The sequence below is a fragment of the Phyllobates terribilis genome, unplaced genomic scaffold, assembly GCF_046119375.1.
Source record: "Phyllobates terribilis strain yellow unplaced genomic scaffold, ASM4611937v1 Scaffold_40__1_contigs__length_11209783, whole genome shotgun sequence".
In the NCBI taxonomy this organism is placed as follows: domain Eukaryota; kingdom Metazoa; phylum Chordata; class Amphibia; order Anura; family Dendrobatidae; genus Phyllobates; species Phyllobates terribilis.
The window spans coordinates 8972577-8987305 of NW_027362800.1; the positions used below are offsets into that span (position 1 = coordinate 8972577).

The 14729-nt window shown below is 45.3% G+C and overlaps 11 non-coding genes across 11 annotated transcripts; all 11 read right to left on the reverse strand.

The window, feature by feature from the left end:
- Window positions 1-889: 889 nt before the first annotated feature.
- LOC141189908 (U2 spliceosomal RNA) lies at window positions 890-1080 on the reverse strand. Its single transcript, XR_012263949.1, has one exon. It is a non-coding gene; the product is annotated as a U2 spliceosomal RNA (small nuclear RNA).
- A 1119-nt stretch (window positions 1081-2199) lies between these two features.
- Window positions 2200-2390, reverse strand: LOC141189909 (U2 spliceosomal RNA). Its single transcript, XR_012263950.1, has one exon. It is a non-coding gene; the product is annotated as a U2 spliceosomal RNA (small nuclear RNA).
- A 1120-nt stretch (window positions 2391-3510) lies between these two features.
- On the reverse strand, window positions 3511-3701 carry LOC141185434 (U2 spliceosomal RNA). Its single transcript, XR_012260097.1, has one exon. It is a non-coding gene; the product is annotated as a U2 spliceosomal RNA (small nuclear RNA).
- A 1119-nt stretch (window positions 3702-4820) lies between these two features.
- On the reverse strand, window positions 4821-5011 carry LOC141189911 (U2 spliceosomal RNA). The gene has a single exon (XR_012263951.1). It is a non-coding gene; the product is annotated as a U2 spliceosomal RNA (small nuclear RNA).
- Window positions 5012-6132: 1121 nt separating this feature from the next.
- Window positions 6133-6323, reverse strand: LOC141189912 (U2 spliceosomal RNA). The gene has a single exon (XR_012263952.1). It is a non-coding gene; the product is annotated as a U2 spliceosomal RNA (small nuclear RNA).
- A 1117-nt stretch (window positions 6324-7440) lies between these two features.
- On the reverse strand, window positions 7441-7631 carry LOC141189913 (U2 spliceosomal RNA). Its single transcript, XR_012263953.1, has one exon. It is a non-coding gene; the product is annotated as a U2 spliceosomal RNA (small nuclear RNA).
- A 1122-nt stretch (window positions 7632-8753) lies between these two features.
- On the reverse strand, window positions 8754-8944 carry LOC141189914 (U2 spliceosomal RNA). Its single transcript, XR_012263954.1, has one exon. It is a non-coding gene; the product is annotated as a U2 spliceosomal RNA (small nuclear RNA).
- A 1114-nt stretch (window positions 8945-10058) lies between these two features.
- LOC141189916 (U2 spliceosomal RNA) lies at window positions 10059-10249 on the reverse strand. Its single transcript, XR_012263956.1, has one exon. It is a non-coding gene; the product is annotated as a U2 spliceosomal RNA (small nuclear RNA).
- Window positions 10250-11372: 1123 nt separating this feature from the next.
- On the reverse strand, window positions 11373-11563 carry LOC141184728 (U2 spliceosomal RNA). Its single transcript, XR_012259455.1, has one exon. It is a non-coding gene; the product is annotated as a U2 spliceosomal RNA (small nuclear RNA).
- A 1121-nt stretch (window positions 11564-12684) lies between these two features.
- Window positions 12685-12875, reverse strand: LOC141184374 (U2 spliceosomal RNA). The gene has a single exon (XR_012259135.1). It is a non-coding gene; the product is annotated as a U2 spliceosomal RNA (small nuclear RNA).
- A 1122-nt stretch (window positions 12876-13997) lies between these two features.
- Window positions 13998-14188, reverse strand: LOC141191264 (U2 spliceosomal RNA). Its single transcript, XR_012265262.1, has one exon. It is a non-coding gene; the product is annotated as a U2 spliceosomal RNA (small nuclear RNA).
- Between the last annotated feature and the right edge of the window lie 541 nt (window positions 14189-14729).

Here is a 14729-nt window from a genome sequence, read left to right on the forward strand (position 1 = left end):
CGTTGGAAGGGAGGAGAACCAATTAAGGCGGGGGGGGGGTGGAACGAGCAGCTGTCTACCCTTAGCAGGAGGGTTGCTGATTAATTACCTCTCCTGCTGCTGCTGCTGCTGGCTGTCCAGCAGCAGACTGAAGGTGGCTGCTGCTGTGCGCAGGTATATAAAGGCTCAGAGCCTATTATGACACGCGCAGCCAGCGTTCCATTGCCACATTCCGTCTACTGCAGGCGGGATACCTGGATGGCTGAATGTCACTGAGAAGCTCACAGAGACCGCCATAAGCAACAGTTTAAAAGAATGCCACAGACTAATCAACCAAACTTTTTGGGTTGGTTTCTCTTTTATAGTCTGCAGGCATTAAATGAAAGAAGTCAGTGTTCCAGCAGAGGGAGACAACGTTTCAGAAAAGGCATTGTAGCAAACCAAAAAAGAAATTTTAAGCGCAGCAGAGTAACCAGCTCACATACCTGTTAGCTCAGGTGAGTTTAAAAGGCTGCTGTTGATAACAAGGGCATTTGCTAAATAGATGGTGTGTGTGCAACAATATACTGAAAGGTCAATTATATTGTGCAGCTTATCTCACCACCTGTAGTTATTTAGGTGAAAGCTCCAAAATGCTTGCCTAATATGTCTGTTTATGCAAAAGGAAGTATAGAGGGAGAGCTAGATAGATAGCATTGCATTACATTACATTACATGGCAATGCAATGCACAGTTGCTGAAGTTGAACCAAAATGAGCTTGTCATCTGGCTTCTGCAACTTTTAACATGAAAAATCCAATGAGGAGAAGAAAAGCAAAGCCAAAGAGTCCATCCCAAAATCCGACAAACAAGCAAAATGAACAAAAAGCATTGAATTCAATTCTTTCTGATTTTAGAAACTGCATTAAAGAAGGGGTGCACCGGTCCTGGAGATACTGCAATACCAGGTCAATGCGTGGAGTGGACAGAGCAAGCTCTTTTTCCATCTCCCTGTTCTAAAAATCCATTTAATATATGGTCCCCAGATAGGGGACGTATCAGATATTAAACTGATAAGAACAGATACTACACTTGATCTTAGCCAAAAGGCCGAGAAGCGATAACCAGAATTGGTTTCCGACTACGGTGCCACCCAAGGATTCTGAAAAGTCCATTTGTGGAGATGGCCACCTGGACTCCCGTTAAGAAGACATGCTGTCAACCTCTAGATCCCTCACATGCCTGCACTTTTCGGCTTGCTGCTGCTGCAATCCACGCGTTTTAGATCTGCATAACTCCACCTCTTTTAGCACAGTACCCTCAACCCCCGGCTGTTCCCACCCGCCTCAACACCGTTGGAAGGGAGGAGAACCAATTAAGGCGGGGGGGGGTGGAACGAGCAGCTGTCTACCCTTAGCAGGAGGGTTGCTGATTAATTACCTCTCCTGCTGCTGCTGCTGCTGGCTGTCCAGCAGCAGACTGAAGGTGGCTGCTGCTGTGCGCAGGTATATAAAGGCTCAGAGCCTATTATGACACGCGCAGCCAGCGTTCCATTGCCACATTCCGTCTACTGCAGGCGGGATACCTGGATGGCTGAATGTCACTGAGAAGCTCACAGAGACCGCCATAAGCAACAGTTTAAAAGAATGCCACAGACTAATCAACCAAACTTTTTGGGTTGGTTTCTCTTTTATAGTCTGCAGGCATTAAATGAAAGAAGTCAGTGTTCCAGCAGAGGGAGACAACGTTTCAGAAAAGGCATTGTAGCAAACCAAAAAAGAAATTTTAAGCGCAGCAGAGTAACCAGCTCACATACCTGTTAGCTCAGGTGAGTTTAAAAGGCTGCTGTTGATAACAAGGGCATTTGCTAAATAGATGGTGTGTGTGCAACAATATACTGAAAGGTCAATTATATTGTGCAGCTTATCTCACCACCTGTAGTTATTTAGGTGAAAGCTCCAAAATGCTTGCCTAATATGTCTGTTTATCCAAAAGGAAGTATAGAGGGAGAGCTAGATAGATAGCATTGCATTACATTACATTACATGGCAATGCAATGCACAGTTGCTGAAGTTGAACCAAAATGAGCTTGTCATCTGGCTTCTGCAACTTTTAACATGAAAAATCCAATGAGGAGAAGAAAAGCAAAGCCAAAGAGTCCATCCCAAAATCCGACAAACAAGCAAAATGAACAAAAAGCATTGAATTCAATTCTTTCTGATTTTAGAAACTGCATTAAAGAAGGGGTGCACCGGTCCTGGAGATACTGCAATACCAGGTCAATGCGTGGAGTGGACAGAGCAAGCTCTTTTTCCATCTCCCTGTTCTAAAAATCCATTTAATATATGGTCCCCAGATAGGGGACGTATCAGATATTAAACTGATAAGAACAGATACTACACTTGATCTTAGCCAAAAGGCCGAGAAGCGATAACCAGAATTGGTTTCCGACTACGGTGCCACCCAAGGATTCTGAAAAGTCCATTTGTGGAGATGGCCACCTGGACTCCCGTTAAGAAGACATGCTGTCAACCTCTAGATCCCTCACATGCCTGCACTTTTCGGCTTGCTGCTGCTGCAATCCACGCGTTTTAGATCTGCATAACTCCACCTCTTTTAGCACAGTACCCTCAACCCCCGGCTGTTCCCACCCGCCTCAACACCGTTGGAAGGGAGGAGAACCAATTAAGGCGGGGGGGGGGTGGAACGAGCAGCTGTCTACCCTTAGCAGGAGGGTTGCTGATTAATTACCTCTCCTGCTGCTGCTGCTGCTGGCTGTCCAGCAGCAGACTGAAGGTGGCTGCTGCTGTGCGCAGGTATATAAAGGCTCAGAGCCTATTATGACACGCGCAGCCAGCGTTCCATTGCCACATTCCGTCTACTGCAGGCGGGATACCTGGATGGCTGAATGTCACTGAGAAGCTCACAGAGACCGCCATAAGCAACAGTTTAAAAGAATGCCACAGACTAATCAACCAAACTTTTTGGGTTGGTTTCTCTTTTATAGTCTGCAGGCATTAAATGAAAGAAGTCAGTGTTCCAGCAGAGGGAGACAACGTTTTAGAAAAGGCATTGTAGCAAACCAAAAAAGAAATTTTAAGCGCAGCAGAGTAACCAGCTCACATACCTGTTAGCTCAGGTGAGTTTAAAAGGCTGCTGTTGATAACAAGGGCATTTGCTAAATAGATGGTGTGTGTGCAACAATATACTGAAAGGTCAATTATATTGTGCAGCTTATCTCACCACCTGTAATTATTTAGGTGAAAGCTCCAAAATGCTTGCCTAATATGTCTGTTTATCCAAAAGGAAGTATAGAGGGAGAGCTAGATAGATAGCATTGCATTACATTACATTACATGGCAATGCAATGCACAGTTGCTGAAGTTGAACCAAAATGAGCTTGTCATCTGGCTTCTGCAACTTTTAACATGAAAAATCCAATGAGGAGAAGAAAAGCAAAGCCAAAGAGTCCATCCCAAAATCCGACAAACAAGCAAAATGAACAAAAAGCATTGAATTCAATTCTTTCTGATTTTAGAAACTGCATTAAAGAAGGGGTGCACCGGTCCTGGAGATACTGCAATACCAGGTCAATGCGTGGAGTGGACAGAGCAAGCTCTTTTTCCATCTCCCTGTTCTAAAAATCCATTTAATATATGGTCCCCAGATAGGGGACGTATCAGATATTAAACTGATAAGAACAGATACTACACTTGATATTAGCCAAAAGGCCGAGAAGCGATAACCAGAATTGGTTTCCGACTACGGTGCCACCCAAGGATTCTGAAAAGTCCATTTGTGGAGATGGCCACCTGGACTCCCGTTAAGAAGACATGCTGTCAACCTCTAGATCCCTCACATGCCTGCACTTTTCGGCTTGCTGCTGCTGCAATCCACGCGTTTTAGATCTGCATAACTCCACCTCTTTTAGCACAGTACCCTCAACCCCCGGCTGTTCCCACCCGCCTCAACACCGTTGGAAGGGAGGAGAACCAATTAAGGCGGGGGGGGGTGGAACGAGCAGCTGTCTACCCTTAGCAGGAGGGTTGCTGATTAATTACCTCTCCTGCTGCTGCTGCTGCTGGCTGTCCAGCAGCAGACTGAAGGTGGCTGCTGCTGTGCGCAGGTATATAAAGGCTCAGAGCCTATTATGACATGCGCAGCCAGCGTTCCATTGCCACATTCCGTCTACTGCAGGCGGGATACCTGGATGGCTGAATGTCACTGAGAAGCTCACAGAGACCGCCATAAGCAACAGTTTAAAAGAATGCCACAGACTAATCAACCAAACTTTTTGGGTTGGTTTCTCTTTTATAGTCTGCAGGCATTAAATGAAAGAAGTCAGTGTTCCAGCAGAGGGAGACAACGTTTCAGAAAAGGCATTGTAGCAAACCAAAAAAGAAATTTTAAGCGCAGCAGAGTAACCAGCTCACATACCTGTTAGCTCAGGTGAGTTTAAAAGGCTGCTGTTGATAACAAGGGCATTTGCTAAATAGATGGTGTGTGTGCAACAATATACTGAAAGGTCAATTATATTGTGCAGCTTATCTCACCACCTGTAGTTATTTAGGTGAAAGCTCCAAAATGCTTGCCTAATATGTCTGTTTATCCAAAAGGAAGTATAGAGGGAGAGCTAGATAGATAGCATTGCATTACATTACATTACATGGCAATGCAATGCACAGTTGCTGAAGTTGAACCAAAATGAGCTTGTCATCTGGCTTCTGCAACTTTTAACATGAAAAATCCAATGAGGAGAAGAAAAGCAAAGCCAAAGAGTCCATCCCAAAATCCGACAAACAAGCAAAATGAACAAAAAGCATTGAATTCAATTCTTTCTGATTTTAGAAACTGCATTAAAGAAGGGGTGCACCGGTCCTGGAGATACTGCAATACCAGGTCAATGCGTGGAGTGGACAGAGCAAGCTCTTTTTCCATCTCCCTGTTCTAAAAATCCATTTAATATATGGTCCCCAGATAGGGGACGTATCAGATATTAAACTGATAAGAACAGATACTACACTTGATCTTAGCCAAAAGGCCGAGAAGCGATAACCAGAATTGGTTTCCGACTACGGTGCCACCCAAGGATTCTGAAAAGTCCATTTGTGGAGATGGCCACCTGGACTCCCGTTAAGAAGACATGCTGTCAACCTCTAGATCCCTCACATGCCTGCACTTTTCGGCTTGCTGCTGCTGCAATCCACGCGTTTTAGATCTGCATAACTCCACCTCTTTTAGCACAGTACCCTCAACCCCTGGCTGTTCCCACCCGCCTCAACACCGTTGGAAGGGAGGAGAACCAATTAAGGCGGGGCGGGGGGTGGAACGAGCAGCTGTCTACCCTTAGCAGGAGGGTTGCTGATTAATTACCTCTCCTGCTGCTGCTGCTGCTGGCTGTCCAGCAGCAGACTGAAGGTGGCTGCTGCTGTGCGCAGGTATATAAAGGCTCAGAGCCTATTATGACACGCGCAGCCAGCGTTCCATTGCCACATTCCGTCTACTGCAGGCGGGATACCTGGATGGCTGAATGTCACTGAGAAGCTCACAGAGACCGCCATAAGCAACAGTTTAAAAGAATGCCACAGACTAATCAACCAAACTTTTTGGGTTGGTTTCTCTTTTATAGTCTGCAGGCATTAAATGAAAGAAGTCAGTGTTCCAGCAGAGGGAGACAACGTTTCAGAAAAGGCATTGTAGCAAACCAAAAAAGAAATTTTAAGCGCAGCAGAGTAACCAGCTCACATACCTGTTAGCTCAGGTGAGTTTAAAAGGCTGCTGTTGATAACAAGGGCATTTGCTAAATAGATGGTGTGTGTGCAACAATATACTGAAAGGTCAATTATATTGTGCAGCTTATCTCACCACCTGTAGTTATTTAGGTGAAAGCTCCAAAATGCTTGCCTAATATGTCTGTTTATCCAAAAGGAAGTATAGAGGGAGAGCTAGATAGATAGCATTGCATTACATTACATTACATGGCAATGCAATGCACAGTTGCTGAAGTTGAACCAAAATGAGCTTGTCATCTGGCTTCTGCAACTTTTAACATGAAAAATCCAATGAGGAGAAGAAAAGCAAAGCCAAAGAGTCCATCCCAAAATCCGACAAACAAGCAAAATGAACAAAAAGCATTGAATTCAATTCTTTCTGATTTTAGAAACTGCATTAAAGAAGGGGTGCACCGGTCCTGGAGATACTGCAATACCAGGTCAATGCGTGGAGTGGACAGAGCAAGCTCTTTTTCCATCTCCCTGTTCTAAAAATCCATTTAATATATGGTCCCCAGATAGGGGACGTATCAGATATTAAACTGATAAGAACAGATACTACACTTGATCTTAGCCAAAAGGCCGAGAAGCGATAACCAGAAATGGTTTCCGACTACGGTGCCACCCAAGGATTCTGAAAAGTCCATTTGTGGAGATGGCCACCTGGACTCCCGTTAAGAAGACATGCTGTCAACCTCTAGATCCCTCACATGCCTGCACTTTTCGGCTTGCTGCTGCTGCAATCCACGCGTTTTAGATCTGCATAACTCCACCTCTTTTAGCACAGTACCCTCAACCCCCGGCTGTTCCCACCCGCCTCAACACCGTTGGAAGGGAGGAGAACCAATTAAGGCGGGGGGGGGGTGGAACGAGCAGCTGTCTACCCTTAGCAGGAGGGTTGCTGATTAATTACCTCTCCTGCTGCTGCTGCTGGCTGTCCAGCAGCAGACTGAAGGTGGCTGCTGCTGTGCGCAGGTATATAAAGGCTCAGAGCCTATTATGACACGCGCAGCCAGCGTTCCATTGCCACATTCCGTCTACTGCAGGCGGGATACCTGGATGGCTGAATGTCACTGAGAAGCTCACAGAGACCGCCATAAGCAACAGTTTAAAAGAATGCCACAGACTAATCAACCAAACTTTTTGGGTTGGTTTCTCTTTTATAGTCTGCAGGCATTAAATGAAAGAAGTCAGTGTTCCAGCAGAGGGAGACAACGTTTCAGAAAAGGCATTGTAGCAAACCAAAAAAGAAATTTTAAGCGCAGCAGAGTAACCAGCTCACATACCTGTTAGCTCAGGTGAGTTTAAAAGGCTGCTGTTGATAACAAGGGCATTTGCTAAATAGATGGTGTGTGTGCAACAATATACTGAAAGGTCAATTATATTGTGCAGCTTATCTCACCACCTGTAGTTATTTAGGTGAAAGCTCCAAAATGCTTGCCTAATATGTCTGTTTATCCAAAAGGAAGTATAGAGGGAGAGCTAGATAGATAGCATTGCATTACATTACATTACATGGCAATGCAATGCACAGTTGCTGAAGTTGAACCAAAATGAGCTTGTCATCTGGCTTCTGCAACTTTTAACATGAAAAATCCAATGAGGAGAAGAAAAGCAAAGCCAAAGAGTCCATCCCAAAATCCGACAAACAAGCAAAATGAACAAAAAGCATTGAATTCAATTCTTTCTGATTTTAGAAACTGCATTAAAGAAGGGGTGCACCGGTCCTGGAGATACTGCAATACCAGGTCAATGCGTGGAGTGGACAGAGCAAGCTCTTTTTCCATCTCCCTGTTCTAAAAATCCATTTAATATATGGTCCCCAGATAGGGGACGTATCAGATATTAAACTGATAAGAACAGATACTACACTTGATCTTAGCCAAAAGGCCGAGAAGCGATAACCAGAATTGGTTTCCGACTACGGTGCCACCCAAGGATTCTGAAAAGTCCATTTGTGGAGATGGCCACCTGGACTCCCGTTAAGAAGACATGCTGTCAACCTCTAGATCCCTCACATGCCTGCACTTTTCGGCTTGCTGCTGCTGCAATCCACGCGTTTTAGATCTGCATAACTCCACCTCTTTTAGCACAGTACCCTCAACCCCCGGCTGTTCCCACCCGCCTCAACACCGTTGGAAGGGAGGAGAAGCAATTAAGGCGGGGGGGGGGGGTGGAACGAGCAGCTGTCTACCCTTAGCAGGAGGGTTGCTGATTAATTACCTCTCCTGCTGCTGCTGCTGCTGGCTGTCCAGCAGCAGACTGAAGGTGGCTGCTGCTGTGCGCAGGTATATAAAGGCTCAGAGCCTATTATGACACGCGCAGCCAGCGTTCCATTGCCACATTCCGTCTACTGCAGGCGGGATACCTGGATGGCTGAATGTCACTGAGAAGCTCACAGAGACCGCCATAAGCAACAGTTTAAAAGAATGCCACAGACTAATCAACCAAACTTTTTGGGTTGGTTTCTCTTTTATAGTCTGCAGGCATTAAATGAAAGAAGTCAGTGTTCCAGCAGAGGGAGACAACGTTTCAGAAAAGGCATTGTAGCAAACCAAAAAAGAAATTTTAAGTGCAGCAGAGTAACCAGCTCACATACCTGTTAGCTCAGGTGAGTTTAAAAGGCTGCTGTTGATAACAAGGGCATTTGCTAAATAGATGGTGTGTGTGCAACAATATACTGAAAGGTCAATTATATTGTGCAGCTTATCTCACCACCTGTAGTTATTTAGGTGAAAGCTCCAAAATGCTTGCCTAATATGTCTGTTTATCCAAAAGGAAGTATAGAGGGAGAGCTAGATAGATAGCATTGCATTACATTACATTACATGGCAATGCAATGCACAGTTGCTGAAGTTGAACCAAAATGAGCTTGTCATCTGGCTTCTGCAACTTTTAACATGAAAAATCCAATGAGGAGAAGAAAAGCAAAGCCAAAGAGTCCATCCCAAAATCCGACAAACAAGCAAAATGAACAAAAAGCATTGAATTCAATTCTTTCTGATTTTAGAAACTGCATTAAAGAAGGGGTGCACCGGTCCTGGAGATACTGCAATACCAGGTCAATGCGTGGAGTGGACAGAGCAAGCTCTTTTTCCATCTCCCTGTTCTAAAAATCCATTTAATATATGGTCCCCAGATAGGGGACGTATCAGATATTAAACTGATAAGAACAGATACTACACTTGATCTTAGCCAAAAGGCCGAGAAGCGATAACCAGAATTGGTTTCCGACTACGGTGCCACCCAAGGATTCTGAAAAGTCCATTTGTGGAGATGGCCACCTGGACTCCCGTTAAGAAGACATGCTGTCAACCTCTAGATCCCTCACATGCCTGCACTTTTCGGCTTGCTGCTGCTGCAATCCACGCGTTTTAGATCTGCATAACTCCACCTCTTTTAGCACAGTACCCTCAACCCCCGGCTGTTCCCACCCGCCTCAACACCGTTGGAAGGGAGGAGAACCAATTAAGGCGGGGGGGGGGTGGAACGAGCAGATGTCTACCCTTAGCAGGAGGGTTGCTGATTAATTACCTCTCCTGCTGCTGCTGGCTGTCCAGCAGCAGACTGAAGGTGGCTGCTGCTGTGCGCAGGTATATAAAGGCTCAGAGCCTATTATGACACGCGCAGCCAGCGTTCCATTGCCACATTCCGTCTACTGCAGGCGTCATACCTGGATGGCTGAATGTCACTGAGAAGCTCACAGAGACCGCCATAAGCAACAGTTTAAAAGAATGCCACAGACTAATCAACCAAACTTTTTGGGTTGGTTTCTCTTTTATAGTCTGCAGGCATTAAATGAAAGAAGTCAGTGTTCCAGCAGAGGGAGACAACGTTTCAGAAAAGGCATTGTAGCAAACCAAAAAAGAAATTTTAAGCGCAGCAGAGTAACCAGCTCACATACCTGTTAGCTCAGGTGAGTTTAAAAGGCTGCTGTTGATAACAAGGGCATTTGCTAAATAGATGGTGTGTGTGCAACAATATACTGAAAGGTCAATTATATTGTGCAGCTTATCTCACCACCTGTAGTTATTTAGGTGAAAGCTCCAAAATGCTTGCCTAATATGTCTGTTTATCCAAAAGGAAGTATAGAGGGAGAGCTAGATAGATAGCATTGCATTACATTACATTACATGGCAATGCAATGCACAGTTGCTGAAGTTGAACCAAAATGAGCTTGTCATCTGGCTTCTGCAACTTTTAACATGAAAAATCCAATGAGGAGAAGAAAAGCAAAGCCAAAGAGTCCATCCCAAAATCCGACAAACAAGCAAAATGAACAAAAAGCATTGAATTCAATTCTTTCTGATTTTAGAAACTGCATTAAAGAAGGGGTGCACCGGTCCTGGAGATACTGCAATACCAGGTCAATGCGTGGAGTGGACAGAGCAAGCTCTTTTTCCATCTCCCTGTTCTAAAAATCCATTTAATATATGGTCCCCAGATAGGGGACGTATCAGATATTAAACTGATAAGAACAGATACTACACTTGATCTTAGCCAAAAGGCCGAGAAGCGATAACCAGAATTGGTTTCCGACTACGGTGCCACCCAAGGATTCTGAAAAGTCCATTTGTGGAGATGGCCACCTTGACTCCCGTTAAGAAGACATGCTGTCAACCTCTAGATCCCTCACATGCCTGCACTTTTCGGCTTGCTGCTGCTGCAATCCACGCGTTTTAGATCTGCATAACTCCACCTCTTTTAGCACAGTACCCTCAACCCCCGGCTGTTCCCACCCGCCTCAACACCGTTGGAAGGGAGGAGAACCAATTAAGGCGGGGGGGGGGGGGTGGAACGAGCAGCTGTCTACCCTTAGCAGGAGGGTTGCTGATTAATTACCTCTCCTGCTGCTGCTGCTGCTGGCTGTCCAGCAGCAGACTGAAGGTGGCTGCTGCTGTGCGCAGGTATATAAAGGCTCAGAGCCTATTATGACACGCGCAGCCAGCGTTCCATTGCCACATTCCGTCTACTGCAGGCGGGATACCTGGATGGCTGAATGTCACTGAGAAGCTCACAGAGACCGCCATAAGCAACAGTTTAAAAGAATGCCACAGACTAATCAACCAAACTTTTTGGGTTGGTTTCTCTTTTATAGTCTGCAGGCATTAAATGAAAGAAGTCAGTGTTCCAGCAGAGGGAGACAACGTTTCAGAAAAGGCATTGTAGCAAACCAAAAAAGAAATTTTAAGCGCAGCAGAGTAACCAGCTCACATACCTGTTAGCTCAGGTGAGTTTAAAAGGCTGCTGTTGATAACAAGGGCATTTGCTAAATAGATGGTGTGTGTGCAACAATATACTGAAAGGTCAATTATATTGTGCAGCTTATCTCACCACCTGTAGTTATTTAGGTGAAAGCTCCAAAATGCTTGCCTAATATGTCTGTTTATCCAAAAGGAAGTATAGAGGGAGAGCTAGATAGATAGCATTGCATTACATTACATTACATGGCAATGCAATGCACAGTTGCTGAAGTTGAACCAAAATGAGCTTGTCATCTGGCTTCTGCAACTTTTAACATGAAAAATCAAATGAGGAGAAGAAAAGCAAAGCCAAAGAGTCCATCCCAAAATCCGACAAACAAGCAAAATGAACAAAAAGCATTGAATTCAATTCTTTCTGATTTTAGAAACTGCATTAAAGAAGGGGTGCACCGGTCCTGGAGATACTGCAATACCAGGTCAATGCGTGGAGTGGACAGCGCAAGCTCTTTTTTCATCTCCCTGTTCTAAAAATCCATTTAATATATGGTCCCCAGATAGGGGACGTATCAGATATTAAACTGATAAGAACAGATACTACACTTGATCTTAGCCAAAAGGCCGAGAAGCGATAACCAGAATTGGTTTCCGACTACGGTGCCACCCAAGGATTCTGAAAAGTCCATTTGTGGAGATGGCCACCTGGACTCCCGTTAAGAAGACATGCTGTCAACCTCTAGATCCCTCACATGCCTGCACTTTTCGGCTTGCTGCTGCTGCAATCCACGCGTTTTAGATCTGCATAACTCCACCTCTTTTAGCACAGTACCCTCAACCCCCGGCTGTTCCCACCCGCCTCAACACCGTTGGAAGGGAGGAGAACCAATTAAGGCGGGGGGGGGGGTGGAACGAGCAGCTGTCTACCCTTAGCAGGAGGGTTGCTGATTAATTACCTCTCCTGCTGCTGCTGCTGCTGGCTGTCCAGCAGCAGACTGAAGGTGGCTGCTGCTGTGCGCAGGTATATAAAGGCTCAGAGCCTATTATGACACGCGCAGCCAGCGTTCCATTGCCACATTCCGTCTACTGCAGGCGGGATACCTGGATGGCTGAATGTCACTGAGAAGCTCACAGAGACCGCCATAAGCAACAGTTTAAAAGAATGCCACAGACTAATCAACCAAACTTTTTGAGTTGGTTTCTCTTTTATAGTCTGCAGGCATTAAATGAAAGAAGTCAGTGTTCCAGCAGAGGGAGACAACGTTTCAGAAAAGGCATTGTAGCAAACCAAAAAAGAAATTTTAAGCGCAGCAGAGTAACCAGCTCACATACCTGTTAGCTCAGGTGAGTTTAAAAGGCTGCTGTTGATAACAAGGGCATTTGCTAAATAGATGGTGTGTGTGCAACAATATACTGAAAGGTCAATTATATTGTGCAGCTTATCTCACCACCTGTAGTTATTTAGGTGAAAGCTCCAAAATGCTTGCCTAATATGTCTGTTTATCCAAAAGGAAGTATAGAGGGAGAGCTAGATAGATAGCATTGCATTACATTACATTACATGGCAATGCAATGCACAGTTGCTGAAGTTGAACCAAAATGAGCTTGTCATCTGGCTTCTGCAACTTTTAGCATGAAAAATCCAATGAGGAGAAGAAAAGCAAAGCCAAAGAGTCCATCCCAAAATCCGACAAACAAGCAAAATGAACAAAAAGCATTGAATTCAATTCTTTCTGATTTTAGAAACTGCATTAAAGAAGGGGTGCACCGGTCCTGGAGATACTGCAATACCAGGTCAATGCGTGGAGTGGACAGAGCAAGCTCTTTTTCCATCTCCCTGTTCTAAAAATCCATTTAATATATGGTCCCCAGATAGGGAACGTATCAGATATTAAACTGATAAGAACAGATACTACACTTGATCTTAGCCAAAAGGCCGAGAAGCGATAACCAGAATTGGTTTCCGACTACGGTGCCACCCAAGGATTCTGAAAAGTCCATTTGTGGAGATGGCCACCTGGACTCCCGTTAAGAAGACATGCTGTCAACCTCTAGATCCCTCACATGCCTGCACTTTTCGGCTTGCTGCTGCTGCAATCCACGCGTTTTAGATCTGCATAACTCCACCTCTTTTAGCACAGTACCCTCAACCCCCGGCTGTTCCCACCCGCCTCAACACCGTTGGAAGGGAGGAGAACCAATTAAGGCGGGGGGGGGGGGTGGAACGAGCAGCTGTCTACCCTTAGCAGGAGGGTTGCTGATTAATTACCTCTCCTGCTGCTGCTGCTGCTGGCTGTCCAGCAGCAGACTGAAGGTGGCTGCTGCTGTGCGCAGGTATATAAAGGCTCAGAGCCTATTATGACACGCGCAGCCAGCGTTCCATTGCCACATTCCGTCTACTGCAGGCGGGATACCTGGATGGCTGAATGTCACTGAGAAGCTCACAGAGACCGCCATAAGCAACAGTTTAAAAGAATGCCACAGACTAATCAACCAAACTTTTTGGGTTGGTTTCTCTTTTATAGTCTGCAGGCATTAAATGAAAGAAGTCAGTGTTCCAGCAGAGGGAGACAACGTTTCAGAAAAGGCATTGTAGCAAACCAAAAAAGAAATTTTAAGCGCAGCAGAGTAACCAGCTCACATACCTGTTAGCTCAGGTGAGTTTAAAAGGCTGCTGTTGATAACAAGGGCATTTGCTAAATAGATGGTGTGTGTGCAACAATATACTGAAAGGTCAATTATATTGTGCAGCTTATCTCACCACCTGTAGTTATTTAGGTGAAAGCTCCAAAATGCTTGCCTAATATGTCTGTTTATCCAAAAGGAAGTATAGAGGGAGAGCTAGATAGATAGCATTGCATTACATTACATTACATGGCAATGCAATGCACAGTTGCTGAAGTTGAACCAAAATGAGCTTGTCATCTGGCTTCTGCAACTTTTAACATGAAAAATCAAATGAGGAGAAGAAAAGCAAAGCCAAAGAGTCCATCCCAAAATCCGACAAACAAGCAAAATGAACAAAAAGCATTGAATTCAATTCTTTCTGATTTTAGAAACTGCATTAAAGAAGGGGTGCACCGGTCCTGGAGATACTGCAATACCAGGTCAATGCGTGGAGTGGACAGAGCAAGCTCTTTTTCCATCTCCCTGTTCTAAAAATAAATTTAATATATGGTCCCCAGATAGGGAACGTATCAGATATTAAACTGATAAGAACAGATACTACACTTGATCTTAGCCAAAAGGCCGAGAAGCGATAACCAGAATTGGTTTCCGACTACGGTGCCACCCAAGGATTCTGAAAAGTCCATTTGTGGAGATGGCCACCTGGACTCCCGTTAAGAAGACATGCTGTCAACCTCTAGATCCCTCACATGCCTGCACTTTTCGGCTTGCTGCTGCTGCAATCCACGCGTTTTAGATCTGCATAACTCCACCTCTTTTAGCACAGTACCCTCAACCCCCGGCTGTTCCCACCCGCCTCAACACCGTTGGAAGGGAGGAGAACCAATTAAGGCGGGGGGGGGGGGGTGGAACGAGCAGCTGTCTACCCTTAGCAGGAGGGTTGCTGATTAATTACCTCTCCTGCTGCTGCTGCTGCTGGCTGTCCAGCAGCAGACTGAAGGTGGCTGCTGCTGTGCGCAGGTATATAAAGGCTCAGAGCCTATTATGACACGCGCAGCCAGCGTTCCATTGCCACATTCCGTCTACTGCAGGCGGGATACCTGGATGGCTGAATGTCACTGAGAAGCTCACAGAGACCGCCATAAGCAACAGTTTAAAAGAATGCCACAGACTA